Below are 18,549 nucleotides of genomic sequence, written 5' to 3' on the forward strand. Positions count from 1 at the left end.
ATTGTATGCACTCACTACGGTAAGTCGCTCTGCATAAGAGCGTCTGCTAAATGACAAACAATTAAAGTGTAAATGTTGTATTTTTGGTCCCTGACAAATGTTTGTTTAGGATGAGGGTGCTAGGGTTGGCTTATTGTCTCTCTCAATTCTATTCAAGGGGGTTTATTGGCATGGGAAACATATGTTTACATTGCCAAAGCAAGTGAAATGGATAAACAAAAGTGAGATAAACTATAAAAATTGAACAGTAAATATTACACTCACACAAGTTCCAAAATAATAGACATTTCAAATGTCATTATGTCTATATACAGTTTTTTATCAACAGGTCACAAATATTGCTGCTGTGATTGCACACTGTGTTATTTCACCCAATAGTTTATCAAAATTGGATTTGTCTCTCTCTCTTGCTCTCTCTCTCCCTCCAGGTCATTGAGGGTAACCCTGGCCTGTGTCTCAGTCAGTTCGTCTACCCTGTTATTAGAGGTCTGGGCGGATGAGAGAACGACACAGGGGGAGATGGAGAGATTCAGCTGGCACACACACATTCTGGGGAAAACAGGATGATCAGAGAGAGAGAGAGAGAGAGAGAGAGAGAGAGAGAGAGAGAGAGAGAGAGAGAGAGAGAGAGAGAGAGAGAGAGAGAGAGAGAGAGAGAGAGAGAGAGAGAGAGAGAGAGAGAGAGAGAGAGAGAGAGAGAGAGAGAGAGAGAGAGAGAGAGAGAGAGAGAGAGAGAGAGAGAGAGAGAGAGAGAGAGAGAGAGAGAGAGAGAGAGAGAGAGAGAGAGAGAGAGAGAGAGAGAGAGAGACGGACGGCAAGAAAGACAGATTTGAAATCTATTATCAATGCTGGTCACTAGCTACAGGGCTATTTTTGAAAGTGTGTGTGTGTCAGCTGTACACACAGTGTGGGCATTGTTAGAGTGCCACAGCTGTGGCTGATCAGCCTGGCCATCAGCCAATAAGATTGCCCCCCCCAGTCTCCGGAACCAATAGGATTACCCCTTCAGTTTTAGCGACCAATCAAAATCTTCTCCGTGGGGCAACACGACGAAGATAGGGGGAGAGAGAAAGAAAAAGAGTGTGAGAGTGCATTGCTGCGTCTAGTAAATAATTACTAGCAACAATCTGGTCGATGAACAAGTAGAAAGAAAGGTGGAGGGAGAGGGGGAAGGAGAAATGTGTTCTGAAGCTCTGAGGAAACTGAACATTAAGAGAAAGAGACCACGAGGGAGAGGGGGAAGGAAGGAGAAATTAGTTCTGAAGCCCTGAGGAAACTGAACATTAAGAGAAAGAGACCACGAGGGAGAGGGGGAAGGAAGGAGAAATTAGTTCTGAAGCCCTGAGGAAACTGAACATTAAGAGAGCAAAATAGACCACGAGGGAGAGGGGGAAGGAAGGAGAAATACAATAGTGAGACAGGCAATAGTGATGCGAGGGTTGACTCATAATGGGGTTATAGCTGCGGGGTGGGCGGGTTTAGGGTCATTAAATATCGTGTGGATGAAGGGCGGGTTTAACAAAGAGAAAACAATACCTTCATAAATCCATAATTGGATCATTCTTGTGCAATTTATCTATAGGCTAAATTTAGCCTAAAATAATGAAAGGAAACCCTATCTGGGATTAGCGCATTAGCCTAAATGTTAGGGCCTAAAGGTATGGGTGCCAAATAGCCTACAGACCAATCACCAAATCAGAGTTCGTGTTATGGCCGGGCCTTAGGTACGTACGGTAGGTACGGTAGGTCCTTGCCCGTCCAAATAAAATATTGAAATATTTATCATTTATTTGACAGAGACGCAGGCAAACAGAAAGACACATACATTTCAGGTAAAGCATTTGAGCGAGTGAAACAGCACCTCTTTGTCTCAGGACGTGTAGACCATGTATCTGATGCTGTCTGGACCAAAAGAGTATGGCATCTCTTACTATGTCTAGCCAGACAGCATCAGATACATGGACTTCATATAGAGGGGCGCTGTTTCACTCGCTCTGATACTTTCTCTGGTTTTAGCAGAGAGGAAGAGGCGAAGCGAGAGGGCTCACTCTCGCCTAATTCTGTCCAGTATAAACTCAATGTGTTTCTATGGGAATAATATGCAGACCTAAGCTTGTCGCCTGCCTTCCCACCTTTGGGACAGAGTCCCACTGTTAGGGTGGAGACGTAAGAACTCGTCATTATATAAGGATCTCTGGTTTCAGCTTCTTATGAATTGGAAAGGAATGTTGGCCGGTGCACAGTTGGAATGCTGCATTTCTTTAAAGTAAATTGATGTTTTGCCAAAATTAGATAATTACTCCTGTCTAAATAAAATCATTAAAATACCTCACCGGGGAGCATGACTTGGCCATAGAGGATCATTAGCTTCTTTGAAAAAATGTGGATTGTTTCAAATCCCCAATGTGTTTGGGAAGCCAGTGATTTGGGTAGTGGCAATAGGTCTAGCTGATTCGAGTTGCTGCTGTCAGTGAAATGCGTCTAAAATATGTGTGAAGATGTGTCTTGAGTATAGTTAAACATATTGTATCAAGAAGAAGGGGAGGGGTGTGTGGCGAAGATATGATGCGTCTCTCTCCAGAATGTATCCATCTGTAGGAAAGTGCCCATTGTCTTAACACTTACACCACTCAGTTCTTATTCAACTCACACAAGTCAACCAAGTCGTTTTTTTAAAACATCCATTGCGAATGTACAAATACTGAGGAACTATCAATATTTCCAACATTCCTGGCCTTCACCAAGCCGTGTGAAAGCTCAAAATATCATGATCTGATGATCCCATATATCCAATGGAAACGTAATAAAAAAATAGCTTTCTGTCCTGAGCTCACTGGGCAGGAAACTCTGAGGACACGCAATAGGCTAGTTGATACAATGTTGCAAGTTTGCTAGGGACAGACACAGTCTGGCTGGACCAAGTGATGATTTTATACAATGTTGCAAGTTTGCTAGGGACAGACACAGTCTGGCTGGACCAAGTGATGATTTTATACAATGTTGCACTTCACTAGCAATAGCTCAAGTCCAGACTGATCGAAAGTGAGGCAGAAAGGCGGAGTAGATGGATGAATGTGATTGAAAGAACTGACATTTTCATCAAGATATTTTCTACTGTTTGTATTTGTGGGCTTTAGGCTTATGTATTTAATTAGTAATATGACTTCTTACGGATCTGCGTCCCGTCAAAGGGACAGCTGCAATCATGCAGCACCTTGGGTCACGATCGCAGATTTTAGAGAAACAACAAATGTCGGTACATATAAGTGTCTTATATCGGCTGAAAGCTTACATTCTTGTTAATATAACTTCACTGTCCAATTTACAGTAACTATTACTGCGGGAAAAAATGCCATGCTATTGTTTGAGAAGAGCAACAAAACTTTTTTCACCACGATAGTTTTGAAAAATTTACCTCTGAAGGTGAAATGTGTATCTACATTTTGAAATCTTGCTATGATTTATCATCCAAAGAGTCTCAGAGATAACATAAAGTGTCGTTTTGTTAGATAAAATAAATGTTCATATCCTAAAAGGTCCATATAGCACGATCAATTTTGTATTTCCACTCGTTCAATTTGCAAAGAAAGGGATCTGTGAAAATCTAACCGTAAACGTTGTTTCAACCAGTCAAATCACTTTCGTATGTATTCCTCAGAGATCCTAGAACATAACCAGACGTATCATTAGGAGTGTAGTATATCCTATAGGACAACAAATTTGGTCAGAGAATGATGCCTTCATGGCACGCAGATGACGTGGGGGGTCTTCACTTGAACGACTCTAACTTTGTCAAATAAGCACCAATCGGGGTCAAATAAAGCTGGCTACATAGCCAATGGGCTGGGCTTTACGGGAGTATCAGGAAACCCTGTATCTGTTGTAAAATGTAGCTACTAACCTTGTGCAACAGCATGCCTTATCCTTTTGGACAAAAATGATAAGAATATTCAAAAATGTTGACCTTATAATATGGCTACTAATACTGGAAAAGCTAAATCAAAGAGCCAAGTATACAGATTTGACGATATTCTTGCAGAGAAATGTAATATTAATGCAAATGTCTCCTTCACGATTTGCCCAACTGTACCTGGGTGAATTCACACTAAATGTCATATAGTTCGCTCATACTTAAAGTTATCTGTCTGAAACTTTGCACATATACTGCTGCCATCTTGTGGACACCATCGGAACCAGAGTGATGGCTAGAACTGGGGCCTTTCTGTTGCATTTCAAAGATGGTGTATTTTCTTCTACCAGATCTATTGTATTATATTCTTCGACATTCAATTCACATTTCAACAAACTTCAAAGTGTTTCCTTTCAAATGGTACCAAGAATATGCATATCCTTGCTTCAGGCCTGAGCTACAGGCAGTTCGATTTGGGTATGACATTTTAGGTGAAAATGGAAAAAAAGGTGGCTATCCCTAAGAAGTTTTATAGGCCTACTGCTGTTTCTCTGAGTCCTATGCTCTCATTTCTTTAGCCGCCAATGGATCACAGAATATCAATGTGTCCATATGACAGAGGCTAGTGCTCTCGGCAGAGCTGAACCTTTTTATATTTTTGTCTTTTTACTTCAGATTTTTGTGATTAACCATGTGACCAATGATTTTGTGAAACTATTTTTTTTATTTTGAAATGAAACTGTTCCAAGAAAATGGCCATATAAAAAGAATCATACCTGGCATGCAGATTCATAGAAATGGTGTGATACATTGTAAGCTTCCCCAAACTTGATACTCACAAGCTGCCAATAGAGCCCCACAGTGGAGGTGTCATAATACCCAGAAAACCTAGCAGTTAAATGGTTCCAATAATTTCCCCACCAACATTTTCCCCGTAGAGAATTTGAGAAACAATTCAAATAAGGGCTGTGTTTTGTGTATGTTTTACCCTGGCGTGACGTTTTCATAACCATGTGAATCTATTTTTTATTTTTTTTATTTTTTTATTTCACCTTTATTTAACCAGGTAGGCTAGTTGAGAACAAGTTCTCATTTGCAACTGCGACCTGGCCAAGATAAAGCATAGCAGTGTGAACAGACAACACAGGGTTACACATGGAGTAAACAATTAACAAGTCAATAACACAGTAGAAAAAAAGGGGAGTCTATATACAATGTGTGCAAAAGGCATGAGGTAGGCGAATAATTACAATTTCGGGCAAGGTAACTTTTTTATCAATATATTTGGCTTTATTTACTCTGATTCAAAACTAATCAGCATTAAAGTAGACAACATGCAAAACTACAAATCCCTGCAAGCTCCTGCATGTCACTTTTAGCTGACACCTTTGCTAACAGGTATTGTGTCCGTTTAAAACTTGCACAAGCCTGTTCACAGAACTGTACATTTTAAAGAAATGTAGCCAATTTATTAATTACTACATTTAGCTAACATTAGACAGTTAACCCAGAGATTATCTTTGCCTCGATTCACCAGTCTTGTCCAGATCATCATGGCATTTGTAGTTCTTTATGATAGCAACACTAGCAGCTAATTCGTTTTTGGGGGGCGGGGTGTAAATACAGGCAAATATATTGATGAAAGTCACCTTGTCCTAGAGAGATTTTCACAGTTATCAAAACGTCACGCCAGGGTAAGCCTAAATGAAACACAGCCTTAATTTTAAATGTCTAAAATCCGGTATGGGAAAAATGAATGGTGGAAAAACAATTGGAACAATTTCCCTGTTTGGCCACTAGGTTTTATGGCTATTATGACTCATACTGTGGTACTCTATGGTCTTTACTATTACAGTCATTTAAAAAAAATGTGAATGAGCAAGCGTGTGCACACACAGGAGGTCCCGTGAAAAAATGTGCCCCCCTATGGAAATCAAAGGCCCATCCAACTAATTTGTTCTGCCGCCGGGTCTGGAATTTACAGAAAGCGTTTACGTCAATCCACGGATGCAAACAGGACAATGTCTGAGTTTAATTCAATAAGAGAAAAAACATGCAAAATGGAGAGTTGAAGATAAAGAGAAGGGACGGCCAGAAAATGTATGTTTGGGAAAGATTAGGTGAAGTGTTAAAAGAGGATGATGGCAGTGTGTTATGTGTCATGATTGTGAGGCGCTATACAAATTCCACAGTCACAAGACGTGGACTTCAAATAGGCCTATGTCACATCAAGGGAACTGTAGCCTACTGTTCAGATGGGCTAAATGGGAACTGAAATCTGGACACTGACTGTAGGTCTGTAACCTCTCACAGTCTTAATATTAACTCCTGCAGAATTAACCATTTCTTGCAGTAAAATTATACACCAAATGTAGGTAAAATATTTACTACGAAACAGGAGTGGAGAAATCTGATTTCTTTCTTTCAGCATCTTGAGAGAATGCAAATGAAATTAGATACCATCTGTAGAGGTGTTATCTTTATCAGCATCATAAAAGCTGATTAGGAGAATTCAACCACAAAATATGCATCCAAGCCAAACTGAAATCTAATCAGAAAAATGTTGGGTCATTTTCACAGTTTTCTATTTCCTTAAAACCAGCCAAGTTATTGTCATTTGGAAATTTAGCACAGAAAATCTTTCCTATTGTTTTTTCTTTTCTTTTCAGTTATTGCGCTTTTAATTTATTTGTATTATTTACAGTTATTGCAAAGAAGCGGACGTGGTATAGAGAACTTTTGTAAGGGTTTTCTGGTGAAAGAGAAGCGGACCAAAAAGCAGCATGGTGGTTATTCATGTTCTTTAATTTATAAAGAAACTACACATGAGATAACTAACAAAAACAACAAACGTGAGAAAACCTAAAACAGTCCTATCTGGTGCAAACACAGAGACAGGAACAATCACCCACAAACACACAGTGAAACCCAGGCTACCTAAGTATGATTCTCAATCAGAGACAACTAATGACACCTGCCTCTGATTGAGAACCATACTAGGCCGAAACCATAGAAATTCCCAAAACCTAGAAAAACAAACAGACTGCCCACCCAACTCACGCCCTGACCATACTAACTAAATACAAAACACAGGAAATAAAGGTCAGAACGTGACAGTACCCCCCCCTCCAAAGGTGCGGACTCCGGCCGCAAAACCTTGACCTATAGGGGAGGGTCTGGGTGGGCGTCTGTCCGCGGTGGCGGTTCTGGCGCGGGACGCGGACCCCACTTCACCATTGTCTTAGTCCGCCTTATTGTCCGCCTCCGTGGCTTTCTCACCATGGCAACCCCTCTCAATGACCCCACTGGACAGAGGGGCAGCTCGGGACAGAGGGGCAGAAGCTCTGAACAGAGGGGCAGGGGCTCTGGCGCCTCTGGGCTGAGGGGCTCTGGCGCCTCTGGGCTGAGGGGCTCCGGCAGCGGCGCCGGACAGGCGGGACGCTGCGGCAGCGGCGCCGGGCAGGCGGGACGCTCCGGCAGCGGCGCCGGACAGGCGGGAGGCTGCGGCAGCGGCGCCGGACAGGCGGGACGCTCCGGCAGCGGCGCCGGACAGGCGGGACGCTCCGGCAGCGGCGCCGGACAGGCGGGAGCACCTGCAGGGAGGAGACAGAGAGACAGCCTGGTGCGTGGGGCTGCCACAGGAACCACCAGGCTGGGGAGACCTTCAGGAGGCTTGGTGTTAGGAGGAGCCTGAAAGACCGGGCTGTGGGGGAGCACTGGAGCTCTGGTGCGCAACCTTGGCACCACTTCCCCAGGCTGGACAACTACTCTAACCCGGACCCTCCAGAGTGCAGGAACAGGTTGAACCGGGCTGTGGGTAAGCATGGGAGATCTAGTGCTTACTACACGCACCTCTCCCTTAGGCTCCACTCCCACAGTTGCCCGGCACGAGCGGAGCGCAGGCAGAGGACGCACTGCACCCTCCCAGCGCACCGGAGACACAGCACGCAGAGCCGGCGCAGGATAACCTGGACCAAAACTGCGTACCGGCGACCAGACCCGCTGAGCAGGCACCATACGCCCTGGCTCAATGCCCACACTCGCATGGCACTTTCGGGGGGCTGCCCTATAGCGCACCGGGCTACGGACACGCACTGGCGACACCATGCGCTTAACCGCATAACACAGTGCCTGACCAGTAATGCGCTGCTTATAATAAGCACGAGGCGTGAGCTCAGGTCTGCTACCTGGCTTAGTACCACACCTCCTCCGCCCCCAAAAAATTTGGGGGGCTGCCTCTCGTACCTGTGGCACTGCCGTGCTGCCTCCTCACATCGCCGGCTCCTCTCTCCGGCTGCCTCTGCTCTCCTAGCTGCCTCCACCTGTTCCCATGGAAGGCGATCCTTTCCCGCCAGGATCTCCTCCCAGGTGTAGCAACCCTTGCCGTCCAATACATCCTCCCATGTCCATTCCTCCTGTGATGCTGGCCGCTGTTGTTGCTGCTGCTGCTGCTGTCGTCGCTGCGGTTTTTTACGACGCCGCTCGGTCCTTGGTGGGTGGGTGATTCTGTAATGAATTTCCTCCTCTTCTTCCGAAGAGGAGAGGTGAAACGGATCAGAGGACCAGTATGCGGCATGGTAAGTGTCCATGGTTCTTTTTAATACGTTAAGGTACACATGAACAACTGACTACAAAAAACAATAAATGTGCAAACTCAAAACAGTCCTATCTGGTGCAAACACAGAGACAGGAACAATCACCCACAAACACACAGTGAAACCCAGACTACCTAAGTATGATTCTCAATCAGAGACAACTAATGACACCTGCCTCTGATTGAGAACCATACTAGGCCGAAACATAGAAATTCCCAAAACCTAGAAAAACAAACATAGACTGCCCACCCAACTCACGCCCTGACCATACTAACTAAATACAAAACACAGGAAATAAAGGTCAGAACGTGACAACTTTACAGATGTCAACTAGATTGAAGCATTTATTGTATCGATTTATGACCTAATTATTTTGTGTTCTAGGGCAGGATTTCCCAAACTCGGTCCTGGCCTCCCCCTCCACAGTTCTGATTTTTGCCCTAGCACTACACAGTGATTCAAGGGCTCGCGAGTGGCGCAGCAGTCTAAGGCACTTCTTCTCAGTGCTAGAGGCATCACTACAAACCCTGGTTTACAACCAGCCGTGATTGGAAGTCCCATAGGGTGGCGCACAATTGGCCGAGCGTCGTCCGGGTTAGGGTTTGGCCAGGGTAGGCCGTCATTGTAAGTAAGAATTTGTTCTTAACTGACTTGCCTAGTTAAAAAAAGGTTAAATAAAGAAAGTAACCAACTCATCATCAAGCTTGGATTATTTCAGAGTTATGTCCTACTATCCAGGTCTCTATCCAAACAATTTGAGCTTCTATTTGTAAAAATCCACCTTTCCAGAAACAAGTCTATCACTGTTGCCGCTTGCTATAGACCACCCTCTGCCCCCAGCTGTGCCCTGGAAACCATATGTGAATTGATTGCCCCCCCATCTATCTTCAGAGCTCGTGCTGCGAGGTGACCTAAACCGGGACATGCTTAACACCCTGGCCATCCTACAATCTAAGCTTGATGCCCTCAATCTCACACAAATTATCAATGAACCCACCAGGTACAACCCCAAATCCGTAAACACAGGCACCCTCATAGATATCATCCTAACCAACTTTCCCGTCCAAAAACACCTCTGCTGTTTTCAACCAAGATCTCAGTGATCACTGCCTCATTGCCTGCATCCATATTTTGTCTTCGGTCAAACAACCACCCCTCATCACTGTCAAACACTCCCTAAAACACTTCAGCGAGCAGGCCTTTCTAATCGACCTGGCCGGGGTATCCTGGAATGATATTGACCTCATCCCGTCAGAAGAGGATGCCTGGGTACCATCTTAAATAAGCATCACCATCTTAAATAGGCATGCCCCATTCAATTTGTTTTTAACCAGGAACAGATATAGCCCTTGGTTCTCTCCATACCTGCCTGCCCTTGACCAGCACAAAAACATCCGGTGGCATTCTGCATTAGCATCGAATAGCCCCCGTGATATTATTATTATTATTATTATTATTTTTTTTTTTCACCTTTATTTAACCAGGTAGGCTAGTTGAGAACAGGTTTTCATTTGCAACTGCGACCTGGCCAAGATAAAGCATAGCAGTGTGAACAGACAACACCGAGTTACACATGGAGTAAACAATTAACAAGTCAATAACACAGTAGAGAAAAAAGGGGAGTCTATATACAATGTGTGCAAAAGGCATGAGGAGGTAGGCGAATAATTACAATATTGCAGATTAACACTGGAGTGATAAATGATCAGATGATCATGTACAGGTAGAGATATTGGTGTGCAAAAGAGCAGAAAAGTACATGAATAAAAACTGTGGGGATGAGGTAGGTGAAAATGGGTGGGCTATTTACCAATAGATTATGTACAGCTGCAGCGATCGGTTAGCTGCTCAGATAGCTGATGTTTGAAGTTGGTGAGGGAGATAAAAGTCTCCAACTTCAGCGATTTTTTTTTGCAATTCGGCGGCCGAATGACGTGTTGGCTTTAGGGATGATCAATGAGATACACCTGCTGGAGCGCGTGCTACGGATGGGTGTTGCCATCGTGACCAGTGAGCTGAGATAAGGCAGAGCTTTGCCTACCATGGCCTTGTAGATGACCTGGAGCCAGTGGGTCTGGCGACGAATATGTAGCGAGGGCCAGCCGACTAGAGCATACAAGTCGCAGTGGTGGGTAGTATAAGGTGCTTTAGTGACAAAACGGATGGCACTGTGATAAACTGCATCCAGTTTGCTGAGAAGAGTGTTGGAAGCAATTTTGTAGATGACATCGCCGAAGTCGAGGATCGGTAGGATAGTCAGTTTTACTAGGGTAAGCTTGGCAGCGTGAGTGAAGGAGGCTTTGTTGCGGAATAGAAAGCCGACTCTTGATTTGATTTTCGATTGGAGATGTTTGATATGGGTCTGGAAGGAGAGTTTGCAGTCTAGCCAGACACCTAGGTACTTATAAGTGTCCACATATTCAAGGTCGGAACCATCCAGTGTGGTGATGCTAGTCAGGCAAGCGGGTGCAGGCAGCGATCGGTTGAAAAGCATGCATTTTGTTTTACTAGCATTTAAGAGCAGTTGGAGGCCACGGAAGGAGTGTTTTATGGCATTGAAGCTCGATTGGAGGTTAGATAGCACAGTGTCCAATGACGGGCCGAAAGTGTACAGAATGGTGTCGTCTGCGTAGAGGTGGATCAGGGAATCGCCCGCAGCAAGAGCAACATCATTGATATACACAGAGAAAAGAGTCGGCCCGAGAATTGAACCCTGTGGCACCCCCATAGAGACTGCCAGAGGACCGGACAACATGCCCTCCGATTTGACACACTGAACTCTGTCTGCAAAGTAATTGGTGAACCAGGCAAGGCAGTCATCTGAAAAACCGAGGCTACTGAGTCTGCCGATAAGAATATGGTGATTGACAGAGTCGAAAGCCTTGGCAAGGTCGATGAAGACGGCTGCACAGTACTGTCTTTTATCGATGGCGGTTATGATGTCGTTTAGTACCTTGAGTGTGGCTGAGGTGCACCCGTGACCGGCTCGGAAACCAGATTGCATAGCGGAGAAGGTACGGTGGGATTCGAGATGGTCAGTGACCTGTTTGTTGACTTGGCTTTCGAAGACCTTAGATAGGCAGGGCAGAATGGATATAGGTCTGTAACAGTTTGGGTCCAGGGTGTCTCCCCCTTTGAAGAGGGGGATGACTGCGGCAGCTTTCCAATCCTTGGGGATCTCAGACGATATGAAAGAGAGGTTGAACAGGCTGGTAATAGGGGTTGCGACAATGGCGGTGGATAGTTTCAGAAATAGAGGGTCCAGATTATCAAGCCCAGCTGATTTATACGGGTCCAGGTTTTGCAGTTCTTTCAGAACATCTGCTATCTGGATTTGGGTAAAGGAGAACCTGGAGAGGCTTGGGCGAGGAGCTGCGGGGGGGCCGGAGCTGTTGGCCGAGGTAGGAGTAGCCAGGCGGAAGGCATGGCCAGCCGTTGAGAAATGCTTGTTGAAGTTTTCGATAATCATGGATTTGTCGGTGGTGACCGTGTTCCCTAGCCTCAGTGCAGTGGGCAGCTGGGAGGTGGTGCTCTTGTTCTCCATGGACTTCACAGTGTCCCAGAACTTTTTGGAGTTGGAGCTACAGGATGCAAACTTCTGCCTGAAGAAGCTGGCCTTAGCTTTCCTGACTGACTGCGTGTATTGGTTCCTGACTTCCCTGAACAGTTGCATATCGCGGGGACTGTTCGATGCTATTGCAGTCCGCCACAGGATGTTTTTGTGCTGGTCGAGGGCAGTCAGGTCTGGAGTGAACCAAGGGCTGTATCTGTTCTTAGTTCTGCATTTTTTGAACGGAGCATGCTTATCTAATATGGTGAGGAAGTTACTCTTAAAGAATGACCAGGCATCCTCAACTGACGGGATGAGGTCAATGTCCTTCCAGGATACCCGGGCCAGGTCGATTAGAAAGGCATGCTCACAGAAGTGTTTTAGGGAGCGTTTGACAGTGATGAGGGGTGGTCGTTTGACTGCGGCACCGTAGCAGATACAGGCAATGAGGCAGTGGTCGCTGAGATCCTGGTTGAAGACAGCGGAGGTGTATTTGGAGGGCCAGTTGGTCAGGATGACGTCTATGAGGGTGCCCTTGCTTACAGAGTTAGGGTTGTACCTGGTGGGTTCCTTGATGATTTGTGTGAGATTGAGGGCATCTAGCTTAGATTGTAGGACTGCCGGGGTGTTAAGCATATCCCAGTTTAGGTCACCTAACAGAACAAACTCAGAAGCTAGATGGGGAGCAATCAATTCACAAATGGTGTCCAGGGCACAGCTGGGAGCTGAGAGGGTCGGTAGCAGGCGGCAACAGTGAGAGACTTATTTCTGGAGAGAGTAATTTTCAGAATTAGTAGTTCGAACTGTTTGGGTATGGACCTGGAAAGTATGACATTACTTTGCAGGCTATCTCTGCAGTAGACTGCGACTCCTCCCCCTTTGGCAGTTCTATCTTGACGGAAGATGTTATAGTTGGGTATGGAAATCTCTGAATTTTTGGTGGCCTTCCTGAGCCAGGATTCAGACACGGCAAGGACATCAGGGTTAGCAGAGTGTGCTAAAGCAGTGAGTAAAACAAACTTAGGGAGGAGGCTTCTAATGTTGACATGCATGAAACCAAGGCTTTTTCAATCACAGAAGTCAACAAATGAGGGTGCCTGGGGACATGCAGGGCCTGGGTTTACCTCCACATCACCCGCGGAACAGAGAAGGAGTATTATGAGGGTGCGGCTAAGGGCTATCAAAACTGGTCGCCTAGAGCGTTGGGGACAGAGAATAAGAGGAGCAGGTTTCTGGGCATGGTAGAATATATTCAGGGCATAATGCACAGACAGGGGTATGGTGGGGTGCAGGTACGGCGGAGGTAAGCCCAGGCACTGGGTGATGATGAGAGAGGTTTTATCCATTGTGATCTAAAACAATGATAACTAACCTGAGCAACAGTATACAAGGCATATTGACATTTGAGAGAGACATACAGCGAGGCATACAGTAAACACAGGTGTTGAATTGGGAAAGCTAGCTAAAACAGTGGGTGAGACAACAGCTAATCAGCTAGCATAACAACAGCAGGTGAGATGGCATTGACTAGGCAACTCGGCCGACAGATAAAACAAACAAGCAGAATGGAGTACCGTGATGAATGGACAGTCCAGCGTGCATCAGCTATGTAGCCAAGTGATCAGAGTCCAGGGGGCAGCGGTGGATGGGGCAGGGGGGCTGGGCTGGCGAGTGTTATCCAGGTTAAGAAAACTAACAATGACTAAATAGCTTGTAGCTAGCTAGCTGGTTAGCTTCTGGAGGTTCTTGAGTGTGTTCTAAAAATAAAGATTATAGCGATTCCGTATCACATTGGGTGAGGCAGGTTTCCGGAAGGTATAAACAAATTTTTTAAAAATCGGGAAGAGATAGAGTACATATGGGCCACTGAGTTTTTGGGACGCGGCGATGCAGACGGTTAGCAGGCCTGTGCTAACAAGCTAACAGATTAGCAGGCCGGGGTGAACAAGGTAGTAGTTAGCGGACCTGGGCTAAACAAGCTAGCAGTTAGCATGCCGAACTAACAAGCAAGGAGATAGCAAGTTAGCCTTTGGAGGACGTCGCGATGGGGTGAGTCTGTTTATTCCTCTTCATGCAGTGATATCGATAGACCGGTCGTAGTCAAGGTATTGTAGCCCAGGAGTATGCTAGGAGCTCTGGCCGGGCTAGCTTCAAGCTACGTGGGTGGAAACGCTAGCCAGGAGTAATCAACCAGGGTTGCTGTTTAGCTCGATAGCTAGTTGCGAAGATCCAGCTGAAGAATGTTCCGTTTGTGGTGGGAATCCGGGGGTAAGTTTTTTTTAAATAGGTCCGTTATGCTCTGGTTAGCGTCGCGTTGTTCGAACTGGCGAGAGCTTTCCGAGCTAAAGGTTAGTTGATGGCCTCCAACTGCTTTTAAATGCTAGAACAACTAAATGCATGCTCTTCAACCGATCGCTGCCCGCACCTGCCCGCCTGTCCAACATCACTACTCTGGACGGTTCTGACTTTGTGGACAACTACAAATACCTAGGTGTCTGGTTAGACTGTAAACTATCCTTCTTGACTCACATTAAGCATCTCCAATCCAAAATTAAATCTAGAATCTGCTTCCTATTTCGCAACGAAGCATCCTTCACTCATGCTGCCAAACATACCCTCGAAAAACTGACCATCCTACCGATCCTCGACTTCGGCAATGTCATTTACAAAATAGCCTCCAACACTCTACTCAACAAATTGGATGCAGTCTACCACTGTGCCATCCGTTTTGTCACCAAAAAGCCCCATATTCTACCCACCATTGCGACCTGAAAGCTCTTATTGGCTGGCCCTCGCTTCATACTCGTCGCCAAACCCACTGGCTCCAGATCATCTACAAGTCTCTGCTAGATAAAGCTTCGCCTTATCTCAGCTCACTGGTCACTATAGCAGCACCCACCTGTAGCACATGCTCCAGCAGGTATATGTCACTGGTCACTCCCAAAGCCAATTCTTCCTTAGGCCGCCTTTCCTACCAGTTCTCTGTTGCCAATGACTGGAAGTAAATGTAACAATCACTGAAGCTGGAGACTCATATCTCCCTCATTAGCTTTAAGCACCAGCTGTCAGAGCAGCTCACAGATCACTGCACCTGTACATAGCCTATCTGTAAACAGCCAATCTATCTACCTACCTCATCCCCATACGGGTATTTATTCATTTATTTATTTTGCTCCATTGCACCCCAGTATCTCTACCTGCACAATCATCTTCTGCTGATCTACCATGACAGTGTTTAATTGCTATATTGTAATTACTTCGCCACTATGGCCTATTTATTTCCTTAACTTACCTCATTTGCACTCACTGTATATAGACATTTATTGACTGCATGTTTGTTTTACTCCATGTGTAACTCTGTGTTGTATGTGTTACTGCTCTGTTTTTTCTTGGCCAGGTCTCAGTTGTAAATGAGAACTTGTTCTCAACTAGCCTACCTGGTTAAATAAAGGTGAAATAAAACAAATATAGATATTTTTTTTGGATCAGCTGTGTATTGCTAGGTCTAAAACCAAAACGTGCCCCCCGGGGAAGGCCCCGGGAGCGAGTTTGGGAAACCCTGTTCTAGAGCAACATATAACGACAGAAGAGAAGCTGCATGTATGTAATTATAGACAAGTTGACTATCAAATAGTCTACCAAAATGTCGGAAATGATGAGCAGAAACATACGGAAAGTATTCAGACCCCTTAACCGTTTCCACATTTTGTTACGTCACAGCCTCATTCTAAAATTGATTAAACACTTTATTCCTTCATCAATCTACACAAAATACACAAAAATTACAAAGCAAAAAAACAGGTTTTTAGAAATGTTAGCAAATGTAAAAAAAGAAAAAACATTTACATACGTATTCAGACCCTTTACTCAGTACTTTGTTGAAGCACCTTTTGGCAGCGATTACTGCCTCTAGTCTTCTTGGGTATGACGCTACAAGCTTGGCACACCTGTATTTGGTGAGTTTCTTCCATTCTTCTCTGCAGATCCTCTCAAGCTCTGTCAGGTTTGATGGGGAGCATCGCTGCACAGCTATTTTCATGTCTCTTCAGAGATGACTTCTGTGTTTCCTCTGACACCTTGGTGCGGCTGGCTTCCGGGTTAAGTGTGTGGGTGTTAAGAAACGTGGTTTGGCGGGTCAGGTTTCCGATGACGCATTACTCAACCTTCACCTCCCGAGCCCATTGGGGAGTTGCAGCGATGAGAGAAGATAGAAATTTGGGGAGAAAAATGGGGTATAATCCAAAACCAGATTCCTAACTCAGTTGCCGGAGGTGAAGGAAACCGCTCAAGGATTTCACCATGAGTACCACTATTCATATTTTCAAACATGGTTGTGACTTAAATCGGAATGAAAATCTATGGAAAGATTTAAGTCTTAAGTTGAAAATCGCTGTCTAGCAATAATCAACAACCAACTTGAAGGATATTTAAATGAGTATTGGGCAAGGGGTAGCCTAGTGGTTAGAGCGTTGGACTAGTAACCGAAAGGTTACAAGTTCAAATCCCTTAGCTGACAAGGTACATACACTGTATCTGTTGTTCTACCCCTGAACAGGCAGTTAACCTACTGTTCCTAGGCTGTCATTGAAAATAAGAATTTGTTCTTAACTGACTTGCCTAGTTAAATAAAAAATATTTTACAATCCAGCTGTGCAAAGCTCTTAGGGACTTACCCAGAAAATCGCTGCCAAAGGTGATTCTGACATGTATCTACTCAGGGGGTTGAATACTTATGTAATCAAGATGTATTTGTGTTTTATTTTCCATTCATTGAAAATACATATCCCCCCCCCCCCCACTTTAACATTACAAAGTATTTTGTATAGATCGTTGACAAAAAAATGACAATTCAATCCATTTTAATCCCACTTTTTAACACAGCAAAATTTGTAAAAAAGTCAAGGCGTGTGAATACTTTTGAGGCACTATAAATCTGGCAAAAAAAGATCCTGCACCATCAAAAAAATCATTCCACTGTCTTTGATTGTAGCCTAGAGTGCATTTTCTATACTGAAAAATATATATAAAAGCAACAATTAACATTAAATTCTCAGGCAACAGCTCTGCTGGACATTCCTGCAGTCAGCATGCCAATTGCACGCTCCTTCAAAACTTGAGACATCTGTGGCATTGTGTTGTGTGACAAAACTGCACATTTTAGAGTGGCCTTTTATTGTCCTCAGCACCAGGTGCACCTGTGTAATGGAGCATTTCTGGAATCTTATATTTCAGCTCATGAAACATGGGACCAGCACGTTACCTGTTGCATTTATATTTTTGTTCAGTTAATATGTTAGCGGGTTAGGGTCGGGTGTAGGCCTCAGATTTTCACTTTATTTTCACTTTACAGTCGTGCGGTTGCCAAAGGTTATTAACATTTGCGGATGGGTGCTGGTAAACAAACAGCTGCCCCGCGCCCCACTAACCCATAAGTAAAGAAATGGGAGAAAGAGGGAAGGAGCGAGAAAGCCAGAACGAGCTCAGTGTAGAGAGCGAGCAAGGGGGAGATAAATGACACCGTGTAACACTGATGGCATCTCTAGTGACAATCCTCTCTGTCTCTGTCAGGATGTAGTGACACCTGCATCTATCACACACACATTAACCTGACACACACACAGATTCACATCCTAAACCCCCCCCCCTTTCTCACAAACGGTCTGTCTGTCTGTAATGTGTAGTGTGAGTTAACTTGGAGAATGTCATGTTTATATGTTAATATGATAGTGTTTTATCATTAGGAGCCCTTACTTATCACCCTTCCTATGTCCTGCTCTGGAGAATGGGCATCAGCTTTTGGGAATCCTAGGAATTCCAATACAGCCCTCCAACACTAACCCCAGTTGGAGAATGCCAGTGATGCAATGTATGTGGGCACGCCCCTATGCTATCCCAAACCTAACATTACCCAAACCGGCCTGGCCCATTCTCTCTGTCTGGCCCCTCATAGATGCCCCTTTAACAGTTTGTTTCAGATCAGTTTTCATGAGTTTAATTCTGACCATAACCATTATGTGATTAGCACTAACAGGCTCTGGATCAGCATGTTATATCAACATGTATGCTGTAGGGTTAGTTTGTTTGTGTGTGTGCTGGTATGAAGGCAACTGTCCTTCCTCTGCTTTCCCTTTCCATCTGTCTCTGTCCTGGCCCGTGGCACATACTGACTGACATACACACATTTCTCATCTGTGTGTTGCATAAATTCCTCTGCTGCTGCAAGGAACTAATGCTCACTTGACCTATTGGAGCCTTCCTTCGTATGCAGCCTTTAGTGTGTGTGTCTCTCTCTCTCTCTCTCTCTCTCTCTCTCTCTCTCTCTCTCTCTCTCTCTCTCTCTCTCTACCCCTCTATTGCTCTCTCTCTCTCTCTCTCTCTCTCTCTCTCTCTCTACCTCTCTCTCTCTCTACCTCTCTCTCTCTCTACCTCTCTCTACCTCTCTCTCTCTCTACCTCTCTCTCTCTCTCTCTCTACCTCTCTCTCTCTCCCTCTCT

General features: G+C 44.9%; 1 protein-coding gene across 6 annotated transcripts in view; it reads left to right on the plus strand.

Annotated features, from left to right (window-relative positions):
- Positions 1-18,549, plus strand: part of LOC124012037 (triple functional domain protein) — a 128,663-nt gene that overhangs the window by 10,728 nt on the left and 99,386 nt on the right. The window lies entirely within an intron of this gene.

The sequence above is a fragment of the Oncorhynchus gorbuscha genome, linkage group LG24 (assembly GCF_021184085.1).
Source record: "Oncorhynchus gorbuscha isolate QuinsamMale2020 ecotype Even-year linkage group LG24, OgorEven_v1.0, whole genome shotgun sequence".
Lineage (NCBI taxonomy): Eukaryota > Metazoa > Chordata > Actinopteri > Salmoniformes > Salmonidae > Oncorhynchus > Oncorhynchus gorbuscha.